The sequence below is a fragment of the Lolium rigidum genome, chromosome 7, assembly GCF_022539505.1.
Source record: "Lolium rigidum isolate FL_2022 chromosome 7, APGP_CSIRO_Lrig_0.1, whole genome shotgun sequence".
NCBI classification, from domain to species: domain Eukaryota; kingdom Viridiplantae; phylum Streptophyta; class Magnoliopsida; order Poales; family Poaceae; genus Lolium; species Lolium rigidum.
In genome coordinates, this window is record NC_061514.1 from 362,403,898 (window position 1) to 362,425,135 (window position 21,238).

General features: G+C 45.3%; 10 non-coding genes across 10 annotated transcripts; all 10 read left to right on the plus strand.

Moving 5' to 3' along the window:
- The first annotated feature begins 1,552 nt into the window (after nt 1–1,552).
- LOC124679579 lies at nt 1,553–1,671 on the plus strand. Its single transcript, XR_006995053.1, has one exon. It is a non-coding gene; the product is annotated as a 5S ribosomal RNA (ribosomal RNA).
- A 188-nt stretch (nt 1,672–1,859) lies between these two features.
- On the plus strand, nt 1,860–1,978 carry LOC124679738. Its single transcript, XR_006995202.1, has one exon. It is a non-coding gene; the product is annotated as a 5S ribosomal RNA (ribosomal RNA).
- Nucleotides 1,979–2,165: 187 nt separating this feature from the next.
- LOC124679584 lies at nt 2,166–2,284 on the plus strand. The gene has a single exon (XR_006995058.1). It is a non-coding gene; the product is annotated as a 5S ribosomal RNA (ribosomal RNA).
- A 187-nt stretch (nt 2,285–2,471) lies between these two features.
- On the plus strand, nt 2,472–2,591 carry LOC124679712. Its single transcript, XR_006995177.1, has one exon. It is a non-coding gene; the product is annotated as a 5S ribosomal RNA (ribosomal RNA).
- A 188-nt stretch (nt 2,592–2,779) lies between these two features.
- LOC124679743 lies at nt 2,780–2,896 on the plus strand. The gene has a single exon (XR_006995206.1). It is a non-coding gene; the product is annotated as a 5S ribosomal RNA (ribosomal RNA).
- Nucleotides 2,897–3,084: 188 nt separating this feature from the next.
- Nucleotides 3,085–3,202, plus strand: LOC124679760. Its single transcript, XR_006995222.1, has one exon. It is a non-coding gene; the product is annotated as a 5S ribosomal RNA (ribosomal RNA).
- A 187-nt stretch (nt 3,203–3,389) lies between these two features.
- Nucleotides 3,390–3,508, plus strand: LOC124679660. Its single transcript, XR_006995130.1, has one exon. It is a non-coding gene; the product is annotated as a 5S ribosomal RNA (ribosomal RNA).
- Nucleotides 3,509–3,695: 187 nt separating this feature from the next.
- On the plus strand, nt 3,696–3,814 carry LOC124679564. The gene has a single exon (XR_006995039.1). It is a non-coding gene; the product is annotated as a 5S ribosomal RNA (ribosomal RNA).
- Nucleotides 3,815–4,002: 188 nt separating this feature from the next.
- LOC124679581 lies at nt 4,003–4,121 on the plus strand. The gene has a single exon (XR_006995055.1). It is a non-coding gene; the product is annotated as a 5S ribosomal RNA (ribosomal RNA).
- Nucleotides 4,122–4,308: 187 nt separating this feature from the next.
- Nucleotides 4,309–4,426, plus strand: LOC124679779. The gene has a single exon (XR_006995238.1). It is a non-coding gene; the product is annotated as a 5S ribosomal RNA (ribosomal RNA).
- Nucleotides 4,427–21,238: the final 16,812 nt, after the last annotated feature.

Consider the following 21,238-nt stretch of genomic DNA (forward strand, 5'->3'; position numbering starts at 1 on the left):
TTGTACTTCGTTCAATTAAATGTATATATAACCACAAAAGCAAGAAGTCTCTTGTGTCCCCAACACACCTAATAGGTGCACTAGTTCGGCGAAGAGATAGTGAAATACAGGTGGTATGAATAAGTAGTAGCAACGGTGCCAGAAAATAGCTTGCTGGCGTGTAGTTGATGGTGGTAGTATTGCAACAGTAGTAACGCAGTAAAACAATAAACAAGCAGTAGTAACTCAGCAGTATTTAGGAACAAGGCCTAGGGATTACACTTTCACTAGTGGACACTCTCAACATTGATCACATAACAGAATAGATAAATGCATACTCTACACTTTTGTTGGATGATGAACACATTGCGTAGGATTACATGAACCCTCAATGCCGGAGTTAACAAGCTCCACAATAATGCTCATGTTTTAGTAACCTTTAGTGTAAGATAGATCAACAGACCAAACCAAGTACTAGCATAGCATGCACACCGTAACCTTCATGCATATGTAGGAGGAATAGATCACATCAATATTATCATAGCAATAGTTAACTTCGCAATCTACAAGAGATCATGATCATAGCATAAACCAAGTACTAACACGGTGCACACACTGTCGCCTTTACACACGTGCGGGAGGAATAGAACTACTTTAATAACTTTGCTAGAGTAGCACATAGATAGTAGTGATACAAACTCATATGAATCTCAATCATGTAAAGCAGCTCATGAGATTATTGTATTGAGGTACATGGGAGAGAGATGAACCACATAGCTACCGGTACAGCCCCGAGCCTCGATGGAGAACTACTCCCTCCTCATGGGAGCAACAGCGGTGATGAAGATGGCGGTGGAGATGGCAGCGGTGTCGATGGAGAAGCCTTCCGGGGGCACTTCCCCACTCCGGCAGGGTGCCGGAACGAGACTCCTGTCCCCCAGATCTTGGCTTCGCGATGGCGGCGGCTCTGGAAGGTTTTCCGTATCGTGGTTCTTTCTGTCGATGTTTTTAGGTCACGACGGCTTATATAGGCGAAGAATCGGAGTCGGAGGGTCTCTGGGGGGCCCACACCCTAGGGGGGCGCCCCCCCCCTTGGCCGCGCCGGGGTGTGGTGTGGGGCCCCCAGGGCTCCCCTCTGGTCCTTCCCGGGTGTTCTGGATGCTTCCGATGAAAATAGGAACTTGGGCGTTGATTTCGTCCGATTCCGAGAATATTTCGTTACTAGGATTTCGAAACCAAAAACAGCGAGAAAATAGCAAGCCGGCCTCTCGGCATCTCGTCAATAGGTTAGTTCCGGAAAACGCATAAAAATGATATAAAGTGTGAACAAAACATGTTGGTATTGTCATAAAACAAGCATGGAACATCGGAAATTATAGATACGTTGGAGACGTATCACACGCGTCAACATTCATGGTGAAGTTAGGGCGATATTTTTTTGCGGGCACTCGTGCTCGGCTATAGGTGATGGGAAACGGCGGTGGGGATGGGAAAGCGGGATGTGCATGGTACAAAATAGGGGAGAGAAGGAGCGGGAGGGGCAAGCATAAGGAAAAATGAGTGCAGAACATGTCGATGCGATCATACCAGCACTAAAGCACCGGATCCCATCAGAACTCCGAAGTTAAGCGTGCTTGGGCGAGAGTAGTACTAGGATGGGTGACCTCCTGGGAAGTCCTCGTGTTGCATCCCTCCTTTTGCGTCACGCGGCAACATTCATGGTGAAGTTAGGGCGATATTTTTTTGCGGGCACTCGTGCTCGGCTATAGGTGATGGGAAACGGCGGTGGGGATGGGAAAGCGGGATGTGCATGGTACAAAATAGGGAAGAGAAGGAGCGGGAGGGGCAAGCATAAGGGAAAAATGAGTGCAGAACATGTTGGATGCGATCATACCAGCACTAAAGCACCGGATCCCATCAGAACTCCAAAGTTAAGCGTGCTTGGGCGAGAGTAGTACTAGGATGTGTGACCTCCTGGGAAGTCCTCTTGTTGCATCCCTCCTTTTGCGTCACGCGGCAACATTCATGGTGAAGTTAGGGCGATATTTTTTTGCGGGCACTCGTGCTCGGCTATAGGTGATGGGAAACGGCGGTGGGGATGGGAAAGCGGGATGTGCATGGTACAAAATAGGGGAGAGAAGGAGCGGGAGGGGCAAGCATAAGGGAAAATGAGTGCATAACATGTCGGATGCGATCATACCAGCACTAAAGCACCGGATCCCATCAGAACTCCGAAGTTAAGCGTGCTTGGGCGAGAGTAGTACTAGGATGGGTGACCTCCCCGGAAGTCCTCGTGTTGCATCCCTCCTTTTTGCGTCACGCGGCAACATTCATGGTGAAGTTAGGGCGATATTTTTTGCGGGCACTCGTGCTCGGCTATAGGTGATGGGAAACGGCGGTGGGGATGGGAAAGCGGGATGTGCATGGTACAAAATAGGGGAGAGAAGGAGCGGGAGGGGCAAGCATAAGGGAAAATGAGTGCAGAACATGTTGGATGCGATCATACCAAGCACTAAAGCACCGGATCCCATCAGAACTCCGAAGTTAAGCGTGCTTGGGCGAGAGTAGTACTAGGATGGGTGACCTCTTGGGAAGTCCTCTTGTTGCATCCCTCCTTTTTGCGTCACGCGGCAACATTCATGGTGAAGTTAGGGCGATATTTTTTTGCGGGCACTCGTGCTCGGCTATAGGTGATGGGAAACGGCGGTGGGGATGGGAAAGCGGGATGTGCATGGTACAAAATAGGGGAGAGAAGGAGCGGGAGGGGCAAGCATAAGGGAAAATGAGTGCAGAACATGTCGGATGCGATCATACCAGCACTAAAGCACCGGATCCCATCGAACTCCGAAGTTAAGCGTGCTTGGCGAGAGTAGTACTAGGATGGGTGACCTCCTGGGAAGTCCTCGTGTTGCATCCCTCCTTTTTGCGTCACGCGGCAACATTCATGGTGAAGTTAGGGCGATATTTTTTTGCGGGCACTCGTGCTCGGCTATAGGTGATGGGAAACGGCGGTGGGGATGGGAAAGCGGGATGTGCATGGTACAAAATAGGGGAGAGAAGGAGCGGGAGGGGCAAGCATAAGGGAAAATGAGTGCAGAACATGTCGGATGTGATCATACCAGCACTAAAGCACCGGATCCCATCAGAACTCCGAGTTTAGCGTGCTTGGGCGAGAGTAGTACTAGGATGGGTGACCTACCGGGAATTCCTCGTGTTGCATCCCTCATTTTTGCGTCACGCGGCAACATTCATGGTGAAGTTAGGGCGATATTTTTTGCGGGCACTCGTGCTCGGCTATAGGTGATGGGAAACGGCGGTGGGGATGGGAAAGCGGGATGTGCATGGTACAAAATAGGGGAGAGAAAGAGCGGGAGGGGCAAGCATAAGGGAAAATGAGTGCAGAACATGTCCGATGCGATCATACCAGCACTAAAGCACCGGATCCCATCAGAACTCCGAAGTTAAGCGTGCTTGGGCGAGAGTAGTACTAGGATGGGTGACCTCCTGGAAAGTCCTCGTGTTGCATCCCTCCTTTTTGCGTCACGCGGCAACATTCATGGTGAAGTTAGGGCGATATTTTTTGCGGGCACTCGTGCTCGGCTATAGGTGATGGGAAACGGCGGTGGGGATGGGAAAGCGGGATGTGCATGGTACAAAATAGGGGAGAGAAGGAGCGGGAGGGGCAAGCATAAGGGGAAATGAGTGCAGAACATGTCGGATGCGATCATACCAGCACTAAAGCACCGGATCCCATCAGAACTCCGAAGTTAAGCGTGCTTGGGTGAGAGTAGTACTAGGATGGGTGACCTCCTGGGAAGTCCTCGTGTTGCATCCCTCCTTTTTGCGTCACGCGGCAACATTCATGGTGAAGTTAGGGCGATATTTTTTTGCGGGCACTCGTGCTCGGCTATAGGTGATGGGAAACGGCGGTGGGGATGGGAAAGCGGGATGTGCATGGTACAAAATAGGGGAGAGAAGGAGCGGGAGGGGCAAGCATAAGGGAAAATGAGTGCAGAACATGTCGGATGCGATCATACCAGCACTAAAGCACCGGATCCCATCGGAACTCCGAAGTTAAGCGTGCTTGGGCGAGAGTAGTACTAGGATGGGTGACCTCCTGTGAAGTCCTCGTGTTGCATCCCTCCTTTTTGCGTCACGCGGCAACATTCATGGTGAAGTTAGGGCGATATTTTTTGCGGGCACTCGTGCTCGGCTATAGGTGATGGGAAACGGCGGTGGGGATGGGAAAGCGGGATGTGCATGGTACAAAATAGGGGAGAGAAGGAGCGGGAGGGGCAAGCATAAGGGAAAATGAGTGCAGAACATGTCGGATGCGATCATACCAGCACTAAAGCACCGGATCCCATCAGAACTTCGAAGTTAAGCGTGCTTGGGCGAGAGTAGTACTAGGATGGGTGACCTCCTGGGAAGTCCTTGTGGTGACCCTGCATAGCACTGCATGTTGTAGTATGCCAGTCGTTGATATAACATTCACGAAGTACCATTCCGCAAATATTACATCCCTCAGAGTAGTACAACAGAACATAGCAGGTTCCATAACTCATTCATTGATTATTACAACTATCATACACATGTCATCTTGGAGCTCCTCTTGGGTCCTAAGAGGAATACTCCTGGGTTCGAGGCGAACCCAACTTAATTTACAATACAAGAGTCTCATTAAACTAAACATTTATTTCATCGAGCAGCTAAATACTAGAGTTCGGGCTGCTCGGTTACTACTACTATCGGATATCTCTAGGCTTGTTCTCCTCCGGAAGCCTCCCGGATCCGTAGACTATGAGATAGTCTACGCCTTCAACACCTCCCGAGAGGTCGGGTTCATCATAGCCGATGATCTCGGCTCCTTCATTGTTGTCGTAGTCCTCCTCCAGACGATTCAGACAATCTAAGCATGGGATTTAATAGTGGTATGAGTACGAGCGTACTCAACAAGTTCATTATAGATAAGAGGTGTTTAATGCACTAGCTACGATATTAGACCAGAAAGTCTAATACCAATGCAGGTTTTGGTAAACATTTCTTCAAGAGATTGCTTTTATTTCAAAGAGCTATGTCCGTCAGCCTTCACCGGTTTACTAGAACTTCATGGAGCTCCTTTCCGGCCGCGTTCGCAGTTCCTTATCCCGGAACAGGGAGTGACAGGTCACAGTTCTTTACACTCGCGAAGGTGTGTTGCTTTACCCATAAGAGATCTTAACCTTGGTGCCAACCGGGCAGCTTTCCCGTCCACACTTCCTTCGGTGTGAGGCGCGGTATAAGGTCTATCCAATCATGTTCCTCCGCTACCTCGCACACCCACCCTTTGTTGCATACCCCGTCCCTGGGTCCTCGTCGGTCCTCTTATACCAATTAAGGATGGACCCCGACCACGACAACAGTTTGGGACTCGTTAACCAAACTCCTTCGCCGGTAGCTGCAACCCATCATAGACCACTTACCGTGGGGAATTAGAATGGGATCCCCACCCCACCGCTTGCCCAACCTGGGTCAAGTGTCTACGGTAAGCGCATCCGTTGATGTACGAGAGGTGGAAACACTTTTGACTACTCCGTCCCACTCCGGATCTTATGGTTAACACGGGTATTACGGCACAAGAATCACTCGGCGACATTTGTTGTTTAATCCTAGATGGATATTAACCTTTGCAATGGAACCTCCACCATATCAACACAATCCATGGTTCCATTGCCCACCACATAGTCATATTCATAGTTATGAAAGTAGTGGTTTTGGTTTTTATGCAACAGTGATAACCATAATACTTTGCAAGTAATTTGATAGAAATACTCAAATGACATGAGCAAGTGATGAACTTGCCTGAACACTGCAAAGTTTTGCAGTTGGAAGGTGTGGACTGACCCTTGTCCTCTGTCTCTGAAAAATAGCATCATTGTCCGATAAGGGCAATGGTTAAAGAGGCAATTATGCATGATTCCAGTTTTAGGGTTTGTTCCCCCCTTCCGATGTCGTTATTATTTCATGTAAGAGGTTAATACTAAGAATAATTTGGGGATACTTGATTTAAAGTAAAATACAACCTTGAAATGTTGTCAAGGTGTTTTTAAAGTCCATATGCATTAATGGACTTATTTTCATTATTGAAAATAATATGTGTGATTTAAATCATTATTTAAATCATCAAATTAAGACTTATTCTTCTTTGTCTTCAAAAATTCCTTTTGTTATTTTATTCTGATAGAGAATTTTATGCTGAGCATTTTTCATATTTTTAATTGTTTTTTAGAGCTATATTCTATTTTATAAAATTCTTAGAAATACTCACTTAAATTGGTATTTTGGAAATGTCCAAAATACCCCTTGGGCCCACCTGTCAGACGGCCGAGCTGGTTAGGTTGGACCAGCCCACTGGGCTCGGTCCAACCGACCCAGTCGCGTCGTCTTCTCGCTGTGTCCTAACCCTAATCCCCCTTTCGGCTCCCGCGATGCCGAAATCGCCTCCGCCGTCGCCGCTTTAATCTGGCCGTCTCCGGCCATCGCCGGCGACGAGATGGTGCGGATCTGGACCGCCTCTCGACGGCGGACATGGTGGTTCGCGTCGATCTGACGCGTGCGTCCTCGTTCGCTCGCCATCGACTCTCCCGTGCGCCTGGCTTTTGGCGTCCGCCGCCACCACGCGTTGGAGATGCCGTGGACCTTCCTCCTGGCGCTCCCCTGGGCACGTGGTGCTGCGCTGGAGTGCTGTGGTGGTCGCCATGGCTTGGCTTGGCTAGGCCTGGTGCCGTCGTGTGCCCTGGCGTGCGCCGCCGTGGCCGCCGTGGTCGTGTCGACCACCTCCTCCCCGGTATGTGCTCCTCCTTCTCCTCTGCTACCTGTTCTACCTCTTCTCCTTCCTCTGGATGCCCTGGCATCCACCTGATTGTGCTGCTGCTTCTACACCTATGTGCTCTGCTGCTGTGCTTGCTGTGAATGCGTGTATGCTGCTGTGCTCTCTGCTGTTGCCATGGATCCTAGCTGATGTGATGTGCTGCTGCCATGCGCATGTTGCTGTTGTGCATATGCTTGCTTCGTGTGTGCTGCTCTTCCCTATATCTTGCTTGTTGTAACTCTTGAGCTCTTGCTCAAGAGAAAATTGTGATGCTTATGCTCTATTAAATTGTTCCTGTTGTTGCTATATGGATCCTGCCTCTCCTGTGTGTGCATTTCCATGCCCCTGGCTTGATCATGATGCATGATCCTTGCATTATGCAAGTGCCAGTGCCCTGGGTGTGATGTGTATAGGGCTGTGAATCTTGGAAATGCTCAATTGAGCATGGCTGTTGACTAAATAACACCATCCCTTATTGGTGTGCTTCTGGATACAATTGTATTTAATTTATTTACTTATCTGTGATGCAATTATTTATGAGATGTGGCTATATAGTTGATCTGGTTAAATGTGTGGTTGCTAGGCTTGGCTCTAGCATGTCTTAGCATGCTCTAGCAAGCTTCGATGATCATATGATCATCAGTTGCTTGTAAAAGCTGTTGTGTTATGACTGTGCCTCTCTTCTGCTCATCTTTGTGTCTGTGTGACACCAAAATCTGTACTGATGCATGCTTTTGCTTGCTCAAGCAGTTGCTGATGCTTGCAATGATCCATTGGATCAGCTGCAAGGCTCTGGTGCTTTGATTACTTATATGATTCACTTATCTGTATTACCTGGATTTACTAAAATGGATAAGTGATGTGAACTGCTTGTAGTAATGATCATTTCATTGAGTTTGGAAGGGCTAGATGGATGCCACCACTTGGTTGGGTACCCTAGCCCTCCTTTTGAACCCATCTGGGTGATGATAACTGTGCATGGCTTATTAGTTTGGGCTGGTTCAGTGGTTGAGGTGACCTTGACAACAATTCATTGCTGTTTAGGTAGCTCCCACCCTTGTTGGCTTGCTATGGCTTAGTGAATGCATCACTGGGTAATTCCTTGTTGGATTTCCAGTGATCTTTGATGTTGACAAACAAGAATAGACACATATTGTCTATATATCTGATGGTGTGCTAGGTTTTAGGTGCTAGATGACTTTGGTTGAATAGATAGGATCATTTCCTTGCTGGATTGCCTTGGTTATGCCACTGTTTTGGTCTAGCCAGTGTTCCCTTGGTGATTTCCTATTGGCTTCACTCATTTTTGCTTGCACCAACTGACTTGGTAGCCAGATGATGATACAATCTGGGTATTCTACCCATTTTGGCTTCTGTGACATATGCAAATGCTTATTTATGAGCAAACCAGGGTTTTGCTCAGGTTGATCTGTTTATACCTCACTCCAGCTCCTAGAAAATGGTTGTTGGTGTAGAGGACTTGGCTTCAGGATTGTGATGTGAGCTTGCCCTGCTCCTCCTGGTTAGCCTGTGCTTGATTTCCTGCTTGTGTCTTGTTCTATAACAGTTCTAGTGGAACTGTTATGGATAGATTGGTTGTTTGGGAAGCTTGGTGTTCTTCCTGTTCTATCTGTTCTTGATGTTCTTACCCTGGGAAGCTCTGTCGACAGAATGGCTAGGGTTTGGCTCTGAAAAGTTTAAATATGTGCTCTCTTGCTCTCCCTGGTCGACAGCTTGGCCTGGTCATCTTGGTGACTCACTGTGTGTGTGTGTGCTGCATGCACACAGCCCTGTGAGCAGGCTGTGTGTGTGTAGGCATGTGCTGTGCACCTGGACCTGGAACTTGGCTGTGGCATGGATCAGCTCGGCCACTTTGGTCCTATCTGATCATTTCCTATTTTCAATTGATTTCTAACCTGCCAAGTGGCTATGCCACTTGGCATAACTTCTTTTTGATGTGATTTTGTGCAGGGATCAACAATTGATCACAATGGACATGGAGGTTATTCTAATCCAAGATCAAGTGAAGATGATCTTGTAGTATTTAGACTAGGATACAACCTTGTACTTTTCTTTGTTGTAATTTTCTTTTGTTTTTTTCAATTTCACCAATTCTTGTAATGTGTTGTAATATTCATTTATTTCCATTATGAATATTGTAAGGACAATGTATCTTGTGTGTTAATCAATAAAGCTCAAGGTTTTCTCTAATGAGCTTGTCTTTATTTTAATTGTTCATATTGTTTGTTATTTATAATTTACTTAATGAATTTCCTCACAATTGAATTTATGAGATATTTATTTGATGTTTGAATTTGAAATTCAAATTCAACTTAAGTTTGAATTCAATCATGCAACTTAAGTTATGATGCAAACTCTCCCCTCTCTTCTCAAAACCCTACTTTAGTTAGATAAGAGCAAGTTTGTCGCACTCTCGAAACCCTAACCCTGTAAGGTGTCGAGAGAGAAACTTGTCCCTCTTCGATGCAGTTTTTGTTTAAAAGCGCGAAATTTCCCCAGAATTTACTATGCAATGCACATCCCTTTCTAAAATCTACCCCTCGATCGTCTCTAAACCTGGGACATTACAGCCTTTCCCCTTAAAGAAAACTTCGTCCCGAAGTTGTGGTTGTAATACCTGAACAGTTCGGGGTATGTTTTCCTCAGGTCTTCTTCCTTTTCCCAGGTGGATTCCCTCTCGGGATGATGCTTCCATTGTATCTTGCAGTACTTGATAGCTTTATTTCTGAGTTGTTTCCAGCTCTCCTCGAGAATCTTAGCTGGCTTCTCGATGTAAGTCAAATCTGGTTGTAACTCGAGCTCAGCATGTGATATTGGCTCATCTGGGGTCTTTAAGCATTTCCTGAGTTGCGACACATGGAATACATTGTGAACTTGTGCTAGCCTTCCCGGTAGATCCAATTCAAAGGCTAAACCTCGGTTCTGACTCAGTATCTTGAAAGGTCCTATATATCTAGGACTGAGCTTTCCTTTTACTCCAAACCTCTGGAGATCTTTCATCGGGCTCACTGATACGTCTCCGACGTATCGATAATTTCTTATGTTCTATGCCATATTATTGATGATACCTACATGTTTTATGCACACTTTATGTCATATTAGTGCATTTTCTGGAACTAACCTATTAACAAGATGCCGAAGTGCCAGTTCCCGTTTTCTCGCTGTTTTTGGTTTCGGAAATCCTAGTAACGAAATATTCTCGGAATTGGACGAAACGAAGACCCGGGGCCCTATTTTTCCACGGAGCTTCCGGAAGACCGAAGAACACACGAAGTGGGGCCACGAGGTGGCCAGGCTATAGGGCGGCGCGGCCCAAGCCCCGGCCGCGCCGACCTATAGCGTGGGCCCCTCGTGACGCCCCTTGACCTGCCCTTCCGCCTACTTAAAGCCTCCGTCGCGAAACCCCCGATGCGAAAAACCACGATACGGAAAACCTTACCGAGACGCCGTCGCCGCCGATCCCATCTCGGGGGATTCCGGAGATCTCCTCCGGCACCCTGCCGGAGAGGGGATTCATCTCCCGGAGGACTCTACACCGCCATGGTCGCCTCCGGAGTGATGAGTGAGTAGTTCACCCCTGGACTATGGGTCCATAGCAGTAGCTAGATGGTTGTCTTCTCCTCATTGTGCTTCATTGTTGGATCTTGTGAGCTGCCTAACATGATCAAGATCATCTATCTGTAATTCTATATGTTGTGTTTGTCGGGATCCGATGGATAGAGAATACCATGTCATGTTAATTATCAAGTTATTATACATGTGTTGTTTATGATCTTGCATGCTCTCCGTTTCTAGTAGAGGCTCGGCCAAGTTTTTACTTTTAACTCCAAGAGGGAGTACTTATGCTCGATAGTGGGTTCATGCCTGCATTGACACCGGGGACAGTGACAGAAACCCCTAAGGTTGTGTTGTGCTTGTTGCCACTAGGGATAAAACATTGACGCTATGTCCGAGGATGTAGTTGTTGATTACATTACGCACCATACTTAATGCAATTGTCCGTTGCTAGCAACTTAATACTGGAGGGGTTCGGATGATAACCTCGAAGGTGGACTTTTTAGGCATAGATGCGAGTTGGATGGCGGTCTATGTACTTTGTCGTAATGCCCAATTAAATCTCACTATACTTATCATGTCATGTATGTGCATTGTTATGCCCTCTCTATTTGTCAATTGCCCGACCGTAATTTGTTCACCCAACATGCTTTTATCTTATGGGAGAGACACCTCTAGTGAACTGTGGACCCCGGTCCATTCTTTAATACTGAAATACAAATCTGCTTGCAATACTTGTTTTACTATTTTCTCTCGCAAACAATCATCTTCCACACAATACGGTTAATCCTTTGTTACAGCAAGTCGGTGAGATTGACAACCTCACTCGTTTCGTTGGGGCAAAGTACTTTGGTTGTGTTGTGCAGGTTCCACGTTGGCGCCGGAATCTCCGGTGTTGCGCCGCACTACATCCCGCCGCCATCAACCTTCAACGTGCTTCTTGGCTCCTCCTGGTTCGATAAACCTTGGTTTCTTTCCGAGGGAAAACTTGCTGCTGTGCGCATCATACCTTCCTCTTGGGGTTGCCCAACGAACGTGTGAAATACACGCCATCAAGCTCTTTTTACGGCGCCGTTGCCGGGGAGATCAAGACACGCTGCAAGGGGAGTCTCCACTTCTCAATCTCTTTACTTTGTTTTTGTCTTGCTTTATTTTATTTACTACTTTGTTTGCTGCACTTATATCAAAACACAAAAAAATTAGTTGCTAGCTTTACTTTATTTACTATCTTGTTTGCTATATCAAAAACACAAAAAAATTAGTTTACTTGCATTTACTTTATCTAGTTTGCTTTATTGTCTTGTACTCAATATTAAAAATACAAAAAAAATATTTAGTTACTTTTGTTATCATGTCTAGTCCCGTAGTTGTTACTCTATCACCTGAGGAATCAATCTTCACTTTTAAACAAGGAGGTGAAGAGAATTTTAAAGAAGCATGGTCTAGAATTTTTGATTCTTATAGTAAAACTGAACCTAAAATGACCTTAAGCTTGCTCCTTAGTAATTTCTACTTTGGACTTATTCTTCGTTATAGATATGCCTTAGATGTCTGTAGTGGGAGGAGATTTCCTTCATTGTGATGGGGATCAAGCTTTTAATGCTATAAGGAAATTGATTACATCATTTAGCTCCGATAATAATTTTGATCCATCCCATGCTAGTATGCATAATAAATTAAACACTATTGAAACAGATATATCTTGCTTAAAAGAAGTGTATAACCGAATTCGCGAATACTATGATTATGTTCCATTAAGCTTCGGACCTTCAATGTGGGTGCCTACCATTAAAGCTACTATTGGTGGTGAAATTTTTTATGCTCGTTGTGATATTATGTCTGAGTTTTGCCTTATGCCTGAAAATATTTATAAATCTTTGACACTTTGGGAACTCACTGAAGGAGGAGAAGAAATAACTCTTGCGGATAACTCTGTTGTAATTCCTAAGGGTATAGCTGAAGGTGTTTTCACAACCTTTCTTGGAAGGACGGTATCCACCGATTATCTCGTTATTGAATGTGTAGGGACAGGACAAATCACGTTTGGAAGATCCCTGCTAAAACTCATGGGAGCAGTCATAGATGTTGGGAAAGGCACTCTAAATTTTACCTCTACACCCGGATGCGGGCATGTATTCCCTAGACCAAAGAGTAAGAATAAGAGTAAGAAAGGTAAGAGCAACACCCCTGGTAAGAATGCCAACGCACCACCCTTTGACAACACTTGATACACACTTTCTGCGCCTAGCTGAAAGGCGTTAAAGAAAAGCGCTTATGGGAGACAACCCATGTTTTTACTCCAGTATCTTTGTTTTTATATTTGTGTCTTGGAAGTTGTTTACTACTGTAGAAACCTCTCCTTATCTTAGTTTTATGTTTTGTTGTGCCAAGTAAAGTCTTTGATAGAAAAGTAAGTACTAGATTTGGATTACTGCGCAGTTTCAGAATTCTTTGCTGTCACGAATCTGGGTCTATCTCCCTGTAGGTAGCTCAGAAAATTACGCCAATTTACGAGCATGATCCCCAGATATGTACGCAACTTTCATTCAATTTGAGCATTTTCGTTTGAGCAAGTCTGGTGGCCTAATAAAATCCATCTTTACGGACTGTTCTGTTTTGACAGATTCTGTCTTTTATTTCGCATTGCCTCTTTTGCTATGTTGGATGAATTTCTTTGATCCACTAATGTCCAGTAGCTTTATGCAATGTCCAGAAGTGTTAAGAATGATTGTGTCACCTCTGAACATGTGAATTTTTATTATGCACTAACCCTCTAATGAGTTGTTTCGAGTTTGGTGTGGAGGAAGTTTTCAAGGATCAAGAGAGGAGTATGATGCAATATGATCAAGGAGAGTGAAAGCTCTAAGCTTGGGGATGCCCCGGTGGTTCACCCCTGCATATATTAAGAAGACTCAATCGTCTAAGCTTGGGGATGCCCAAGGCATCCCCTTCTTCATCGACAACATTATCAGGTTCCTCCCCTGAAACTATATTTTTATTCGGCCACATCTTATGTACTTTGCTTGGAGCGTCGGTTTGTTTTTGTTTTTTGTTTTGTTTGAATAAAATGGATCCTAGCATTCACTTTATGGGAGAGAGACACGCTCCGCTGTTGCATATGGACAAATATGTCCTTAGGCTCTACTCATAGTATTCATGGCGAAGTTTCTTCTTCGTTAAATTGTTATATGGTTGGAATTGGAAAATGCTACATGTAGTAATTTTAAAATGTCTTGGATAATTTGATACTTGGCAATTGTTGTGCTCATGTTTAAGCTCTTGCATCATATACTTTGCACCCAATAATGAAGAAATACTTAGAGCTTGCTAATTTGGTTTGCATATTTGGTTTCTCTAGAGTCTAGATAACATCTAGTATTGAGTTTTGAACAACAAGGAAGACGGTATGGAGTCTTATAATGTTTACCATATGTCTTTTATGTGAGTTTTGTCTGTACCGTTCATCCTTGTGTTTGTTTCAAATAACCTTGCTAGCCTAAACCTTGTATCGAGAGGGAATACTTCTCATGCATCCAAAATCCTTGAGCCAACCACTATGCCATTTGTGTCCACCATACCTACCTACTACATGGTATTTATCCGCCATTCCAAAGTAAATTGCTTGAGTGCTACCTTTAAAATTCCATCATTCACCTTTGCAATATATAGCTCATGGGACAAATAGCTTAAAAACTATTGTAGTATTGAATATGTACTTATGCACTTTATCTCTTATTAAGTTGCTTGTTGAGCGATAACCATGTTTTCTGGGGACGCCATCAACTATTCTTTGTTGAATATCATGTGAGTTGCTATGCATGTCCGTCTTGTCCGAAGCAAGAGAGATCTACCACCTTCATGGTTGGAGCATGCATGTTGTTAGAGAAGAACTTTGGGCCGCTAACTAAAGCCATGATTCATGGTGGAAGTTTCAGTTTGGACATATATCCTCAATCTCATATGAGAATAATAATTGTTGCCACATGCTTATGCATTAAAGAGGAGTCCATTATCTCGTTGTCCATGTTGTCCCGGTATGGATGTCTAAGTTGAGAATAATCAAAAGCGAGAAATCCAAAATGCGAGCTTTCTCCTTAGACCTTTGTACGAGCGACATGGAGGTACCCCATTGTGACACTTGGTCAAAACATGTGCATTGCAAAGATCCGGTAGTCCAAGTTAATTAGGACAAGGTGCGGGCACTATTAGTATACTATGCATGAGACTTGCAACTTGTAAGATATAATGTACATAACTCATATGCTTTATTACTACCGTTGACAAAATTGTTTCATGTTTTCAAAATAAAAGCTCTAGCACAAATATAGCAATCGATGCTTTCCTCTTTGAAGGACCATTCTCTTTACTTTTATGTTGAGTCAGTTCACCTATTTCTCTCCACCTCAAGAAGCAAACACTTGTGTGAACCGTGCATTGATTCCTACATACTTGCATATTGTACTTGTTATATTACTCTATGTTGACTATTATCCATGAGATATACATGTTACAAGTTGAAAGCAACCGCTGAAACTTAATCTTCCTTTATGTTGCTTCAATACCTTTACTTTGATTTATTGCTTTATGAGTTAACTCTTATGCAAGACTTATTAATACTTGTCTTGAAGTACTATTCATGAAAAGTCTTTGCTATATGATTCACTCGTTTACTCATGTCATCACCATTGTTATGATCGCTGCATCCACTACATATGTTTACAAATAGTATGATCAAGGTTATGATGGCATATCACTTTAGAAATTATCTTTGTTATCGTTTTACCCGCTCGGGACGAGCGAGAACTAAGCTTGGGGATGCTTGATACGTCTCCGACGTATCGATAATTTCTTATGTTCTATGCCATATTATTGATGATACCTACATGTTTTATGCACACTTTATGTCATATTAGTGCATTTTCCGGAACTAACCTATTAACAAGATGCCGAAGTGCCGGTTCTCGTTTTCTCGCTGTTTTTGGTTTCAGAAATCCTAGTAACGAAATATTCTCGGAATTGGACGAAACGAAGACCCGGGGCCCTATTTTTCCACGGAGCTTCCGGAAGACCGAAGAACACACGAAGTGGGGCCACGAGGTGGCCGGGCTATAGGGCGGCGCGGCCCAAGCCCCGGCCGCGCCGACCTATAGCGTGGGCCCTCGTGACGCCCCTTGACCTGCCCTTCCGCCTACTTAAAGCCTCCGTCGCGAAACCCCCGATGCGAAAAACCACGATACGGAAAACCTTACCGAGACGCCGTCGCCGCCGATCCCATCTCGGGGGATTCCGGAGATCTCCTCCGGCACCCTGCCGGAGAGGGGATTCATCTCCCGGAGGACTCTACACCGCCATGGTCGCCTCCGGAGTGATGAGTGAGTAGTTCACCCCTGGACTATGGGTCCATATGTGGCACCCCCGGGATCAGGGTTAGACAAATACCAGATCTTCGTCTGACATAAGCCTAACCTAGAGCTCGAGAGACTACAGTGAGAGAATCGGTAACACAACAGTGACTCTACGACTCAAAAGGCAATACAAGCTCATAACCGAGCGAAGAACCAAAGCATTACAAGCGAGAGGTCACCGACTCGACATACATCAATCAACGGAAGCGAAGTTATGCTATTAGACATAGCAAGATAGCAAAAGGCCTAAGAGGCCAGGAGCATAACGGCGACGTCCCAGCCCATAGATTCCAGGCTGCCACCTGGGAACCCCAAGCTACTCGTCGATGTCGACCTAGAAACCACCATCAGTTGGAGCGACTTCGTCTGAAACAAAAGCATGCAAAGCTGAGTACAGGGACTCGGCAAGACTTAGTACAACCTTTTAGCAAAGCGGGTATGCGGGCTTTCTGTGGAGCTTCTTTTGCGTAAAGCCAGTTTTCCTTTGTAAGACAAGAGAGAGGAGAAGCTCGACTACTCAGAACCTTTAAAAGGGGATAAGAGAGCGACATCTCGATCTCTACTGATCATCATGTTGTATCCACCAATCTTCATCATCTCGAACCACTATCCTCGGATCACCCCCTCAACACCCGAAGAAGGTATCCGTAAACACACATTGCTTGCCAAGTTTTACGATTAGGTTCAAGTTGTCTATGATCACGTAATCCATTCCCAAGTCGTCCGTAACCGTGGACACGGCTTTTCGAAAAGATTTAACCCCGCAGGGGTGCACAACTTTACCCACACGCGCCAACCGATTCTTAGTGCCAGTACATTAGCTCTCTTCCTTGGAAAGCCGGCAGAGAGTGGTTGACCACGACCTTTACCTTGCTCGTCGCCGAGACCATGAGTCACGCGCTAAGGATTGTTCCGCCAGTAACGGGTCAAGTCCCGAAGTCGGTCCTTAACGATGTGAGGCGAGGTGGGTTTCCCCGTGGACTCTAACCCCAGCCACCACGGCCACGCTTACCTACCCGTATGCTATGCACTTTTCACAAACGTTTTCGATGCATATGTCCGGATAACACGCAAACTATGTGACTCATGGAATCTACTAGGCAAGTTAGTGAGTCGAGAGGGTACCATAATAGGGCCTCGTGTGGTTGTACGCTCGGTCTTGGTTCAAGAGGCGAGAACTCGGTTCCTAGGGTCGGCAGAAACGAAACAACCCACCACATCCCAATGTGGCCTCTCGTCTGAGCCTTTAATCATGTTTAACAACATCTCTATACTTAACACGTCAACCTGTCATGCTAGTTTCATTTCATTGTATGGCTCCAGTCCGAAGACCGGAGTAAATAGCGTAACAAACTAAGCATGGCTAAGCATAAAGATATAAAGGCTCTAGCGATGCACACATTCCAAACCTAGTTATGCTAGGAGCAGTGGATCAGGGATTTTGAGGCTACAAGGGTGGAACATGCAATAGATAGGATAACTCTACCTATCGATAAAAGACAGTTGAATCGCATGCAATATGAAGAAACCATAGATAAAAGCATTTCGAAAACATATATGAACCAGGCTAGGGCTTGCCTTTGTCCCTGACAAACCAAAGTGGATCTTCGATAATCTTGTACTTGTCTTGTTCGTCGGAGGATAGGAATTGATCTTCGGTGTTGTCAAACTTCATCGGCTCGGACTCGTGCTCTATCGATCGCGAAGAAGCAAACACCGGAAAGGGTAAAACAACAATCAACACATGGCATCGATGCAATGCGCATACAAGTATGAATGATATGTCATATTAATGGAATTGAATAAACCCTAGGTGCATCGTCAATTTAAAGGGGTTCCGGCATCGGACCCCGACATATGAGAGGGTTTGATTAGGGTTTTCTACTAAGCTCCACATTTAATGGGTTCAAACATGTATGAAACATGTATAAACAAATAGGAAATGTTTTTCTGATCAATTTCATATATAATTTTGTATTTTTCTGAATTTATATGAATTATTAAACAATTACCGAAAATAAACAGAAAATAGAAAAGCTTTATTACGTCATGCTGACGTCATGCCGACGTCGGCACGACCTTGAGCTCGCGAGATGCCGCGAGCAATCGGCCGATTGAGGCCACGATAGGGCGCGCGGGCTGGGGAAAACGATGCGGGGCGACGCGACGAACCATTTGATGGTGGTGCCGCCCGCTAATTGTCGCCGGAGACACGCCGGCGACGATGTCCGACGGCGGCGCACGGGGGCACACGGTGGCGGCGAGCTGCGGGGCGAGAGGGAGGAAACGGGGAGGTGCCTCGGCACCGGAGGCTCACCACGAGCGCGACGGAGGGCTCGGCGAGGCCGGGGAAGGCCGCGCGGCGCCGCGGCGGTCGCCGGAAGCTGCGCCGGCCTCGGAGAAGACGAGGTCGGGGCGGCCGATTGGAGCCTCCCCTCGTCGATTCCTTCGACGGGGTGGAGCAGCAGGAGGAGGCGGAGCCGATGGTGGTGGCGGTTGGGTGCGGGGGTGGCCGGAGCGACGGCGGACGACGAGCGCCGGTCGGGGCCAGGGTTTGCTCGACCGCGCTGCAGGGAGAGAGAGGAAGAGAGGGCCAGGGGGAAGAAGATAGGGATGAGGGGGAGGCACGCGGGGGAGAGGCTCAAGGACGTCTCCTCGTCGAGGAGGTGACCAGGAGGTGGCCGGCGCCGGCCTCTGTCGGCAGGGCACGCAGGTGCCTCGCCGCGCGAGGTAGAAGACAAGGGCAAATTTGCCCATAAGCCCCTGCCTTTTTCTGTTTTCTCTGGAAACTTTAAAACAGGGCTAAAAACAATAGTATTTTGCTATTTGGCAACCTTTTGGCGTTCAAAAATAACTCTAGAATTTATGTAAAATAGTTAGTGGCTCTTCTAATTATATTTGAGGGTCCAACTGTTTGGTTTGAAACATTTTGAGAGGATTTTAAATGGAGAGGAAATTTCACACATTAGGGTTTCCACTTCATTTGAAATGCAAATTTTTCTTAATGCATTTTAATGATGCTCATGAATGCACAAACAACACTAACTAGGGTTTTCTAAAACATGGATGTTACAACTCTACCCCCCTTACAAGAATCTCGTCCCCGAGATTCCTAAGGTAGGAAAAGAGAAGGTAATAAACACTACACCGGTCTTCAACGAGCTTGTCGATACCACGCCGATCTTATTTGTTGAGGAAGTTGATCGATGACACCATGAATGAAGTTGATCCACATCACCAGGAATGAAGCGCTTCATTTTCTTCCTTTGAAGTTGTTGCTCAACTGCACCTAAAGGAAAGAGGGAATAACACTGGACGGTGGATCTTCACAAAGATCGAGTATCTCATGGTCAACTCATGGAAGGAGTGTTAAAGAGCAACTCTTGAGCTAACAAACATGAAACACGTCAAGGTAAAGGAGGAGACTGAAGAAGTTTCAAATTTGGTAGGCAATTGCTCCACGCTTGAGAAGAATACAAAGGGACAAGATAGCGAAGAGTTTATTTCCTTTCCTACCATAGCGAGACACTCTAAGAAAGGGTGACTCACAGAAGCACAAATGATTATCCAACCAAAGAACTTTGGACTTAAAACTCATACTCACTTTTCTGGTAAGGGTACATGAAATGATTGTTGTCTACTCAAAAGGCTAGGGCCTAGATGACTGACGAATTCACACAACGTGTGAATTGATTAGAGTTTCAGGTACTGGCCAACGGAAAGGGAAGGGTACTGGTTAGGGAAGTGCCAAGGATCAGCGGTGAGTGAAATTTCTCCGAACGAAGTTGCTGTCACTGGAGAAATAATTTTGAGGGATTGAACAAAGAGACATTTAGCAACTCTGCTTATAAGGTTATCCTTGATGTGCTAGACACCAATATTAGGCTATTGACTAGCCTTCAATAGGTCAGCAAGCGACGGTCAAGACTTCAGGATTTGAAAAGCATCATAAGGGCAACTCCTAGAATAAGTCGCACAAGATCCTTATGGAGAGTGGTTATTCTTGATGATTCAAGAGATTATGGCATTAGGCCTTCCGACTAATGTGTTAACCACGACATCAATCTTGTCGGATTTACAAAGAGACCTATGTCAAAATTCCTTGAGAAACACTAACCATCATTGCCGCTTGAGATTCAGCTTAGGTTAGGTGTAAGATATTTCGGACTCGGAATGTCCGATTAGAAAAATTGCAACGAGTTACCACAAAGGTAAAGTCGCTAGACTCTCAAGTTATAGACTACAATGTCAAGCTCCAAAAGATTGAGCCAGATTGCATAATCCATATGGTTACGACTGCCAAAGGCAATTGCGCGCATATGAACTTGCAATGTAACACCTTTGAGTCATTGTGGGGACATCAAAGAAGATATTGAAGCTCTTCAGCTGCTTCTCCTTTTTTGAACAAACCAGTCAGTAGCTTAGTGTGCATAGAGGAATGTTTCAAGGAATGGAGGTAACAACCTTACATCTCAAGAATATTCCGCACATGCTTGACCGACTTGCGATGATTCCCGAGGAAAACAAAGGGAACTCGACTCAGATCCATGGCGACATCTTTCAGCAAATGCACTTGAACCAGAGAAGGTCACTTCCAACATCCAGAACACATACTTCATGATAACACAAAGATGGTTCTCAAAATTTTCCAATATTAGTGCCAACTGTTCAATATGAATCACTTTCAAACATGGAAAAGATAAGAATGTCATCGATGAGCTCAACAGCAAACTTATCAAGATACTCCAATGAGGAACTCATATTCTATATGAACTCGGCAAAAGTATTGGTCAGATCAAAGGACATGAAGGTATACTTAGACGAGACACCATGAGTATAAGCATCATCAAGATAGTCCTTGGAACTGAGTTTGATTTGACGATAGCTCAAACTCAAATCAAATATGGGAAAGATAGCATATCCATAAAGGAGATACTTTCTGACTTCAACACCGACAACACTAGACATCCCTTTATGATGGAACAAAGTTGGATAGACCTTTTGTCTTTCAACTCTCCAAGTTGTTGATTAAGCTCAACCAACTAGTCCAGGGTTATCCAGCACGGTTCTTGGAGAAGGAGTAGTTCAACGAACCAACGTACTCATGAATTCGACAACACGGTCATGTAACAACATGGTGATACTTCTAGAAAGACATCCAGAATATCACGAACCACCGGTATATCACTGAATTCGATAGGGAATGTTGCTTTACAAAGCAAACGATATGGTCTTGAGAGCTTTGGGATTAACCTAACTCTTTGACCGAATATGTGCGCCCGAACAAAAGGACTTGGCAACAGAGTGAAGCTTTGCTTCATGATTGGATAAACAATCATGCTAAGAATGACACAATTGTCCTTGGATTTCAAAACAATTAGAATTGCTAAGAACCTCGGATGGCTACATCAATACGCAAACCCCAACA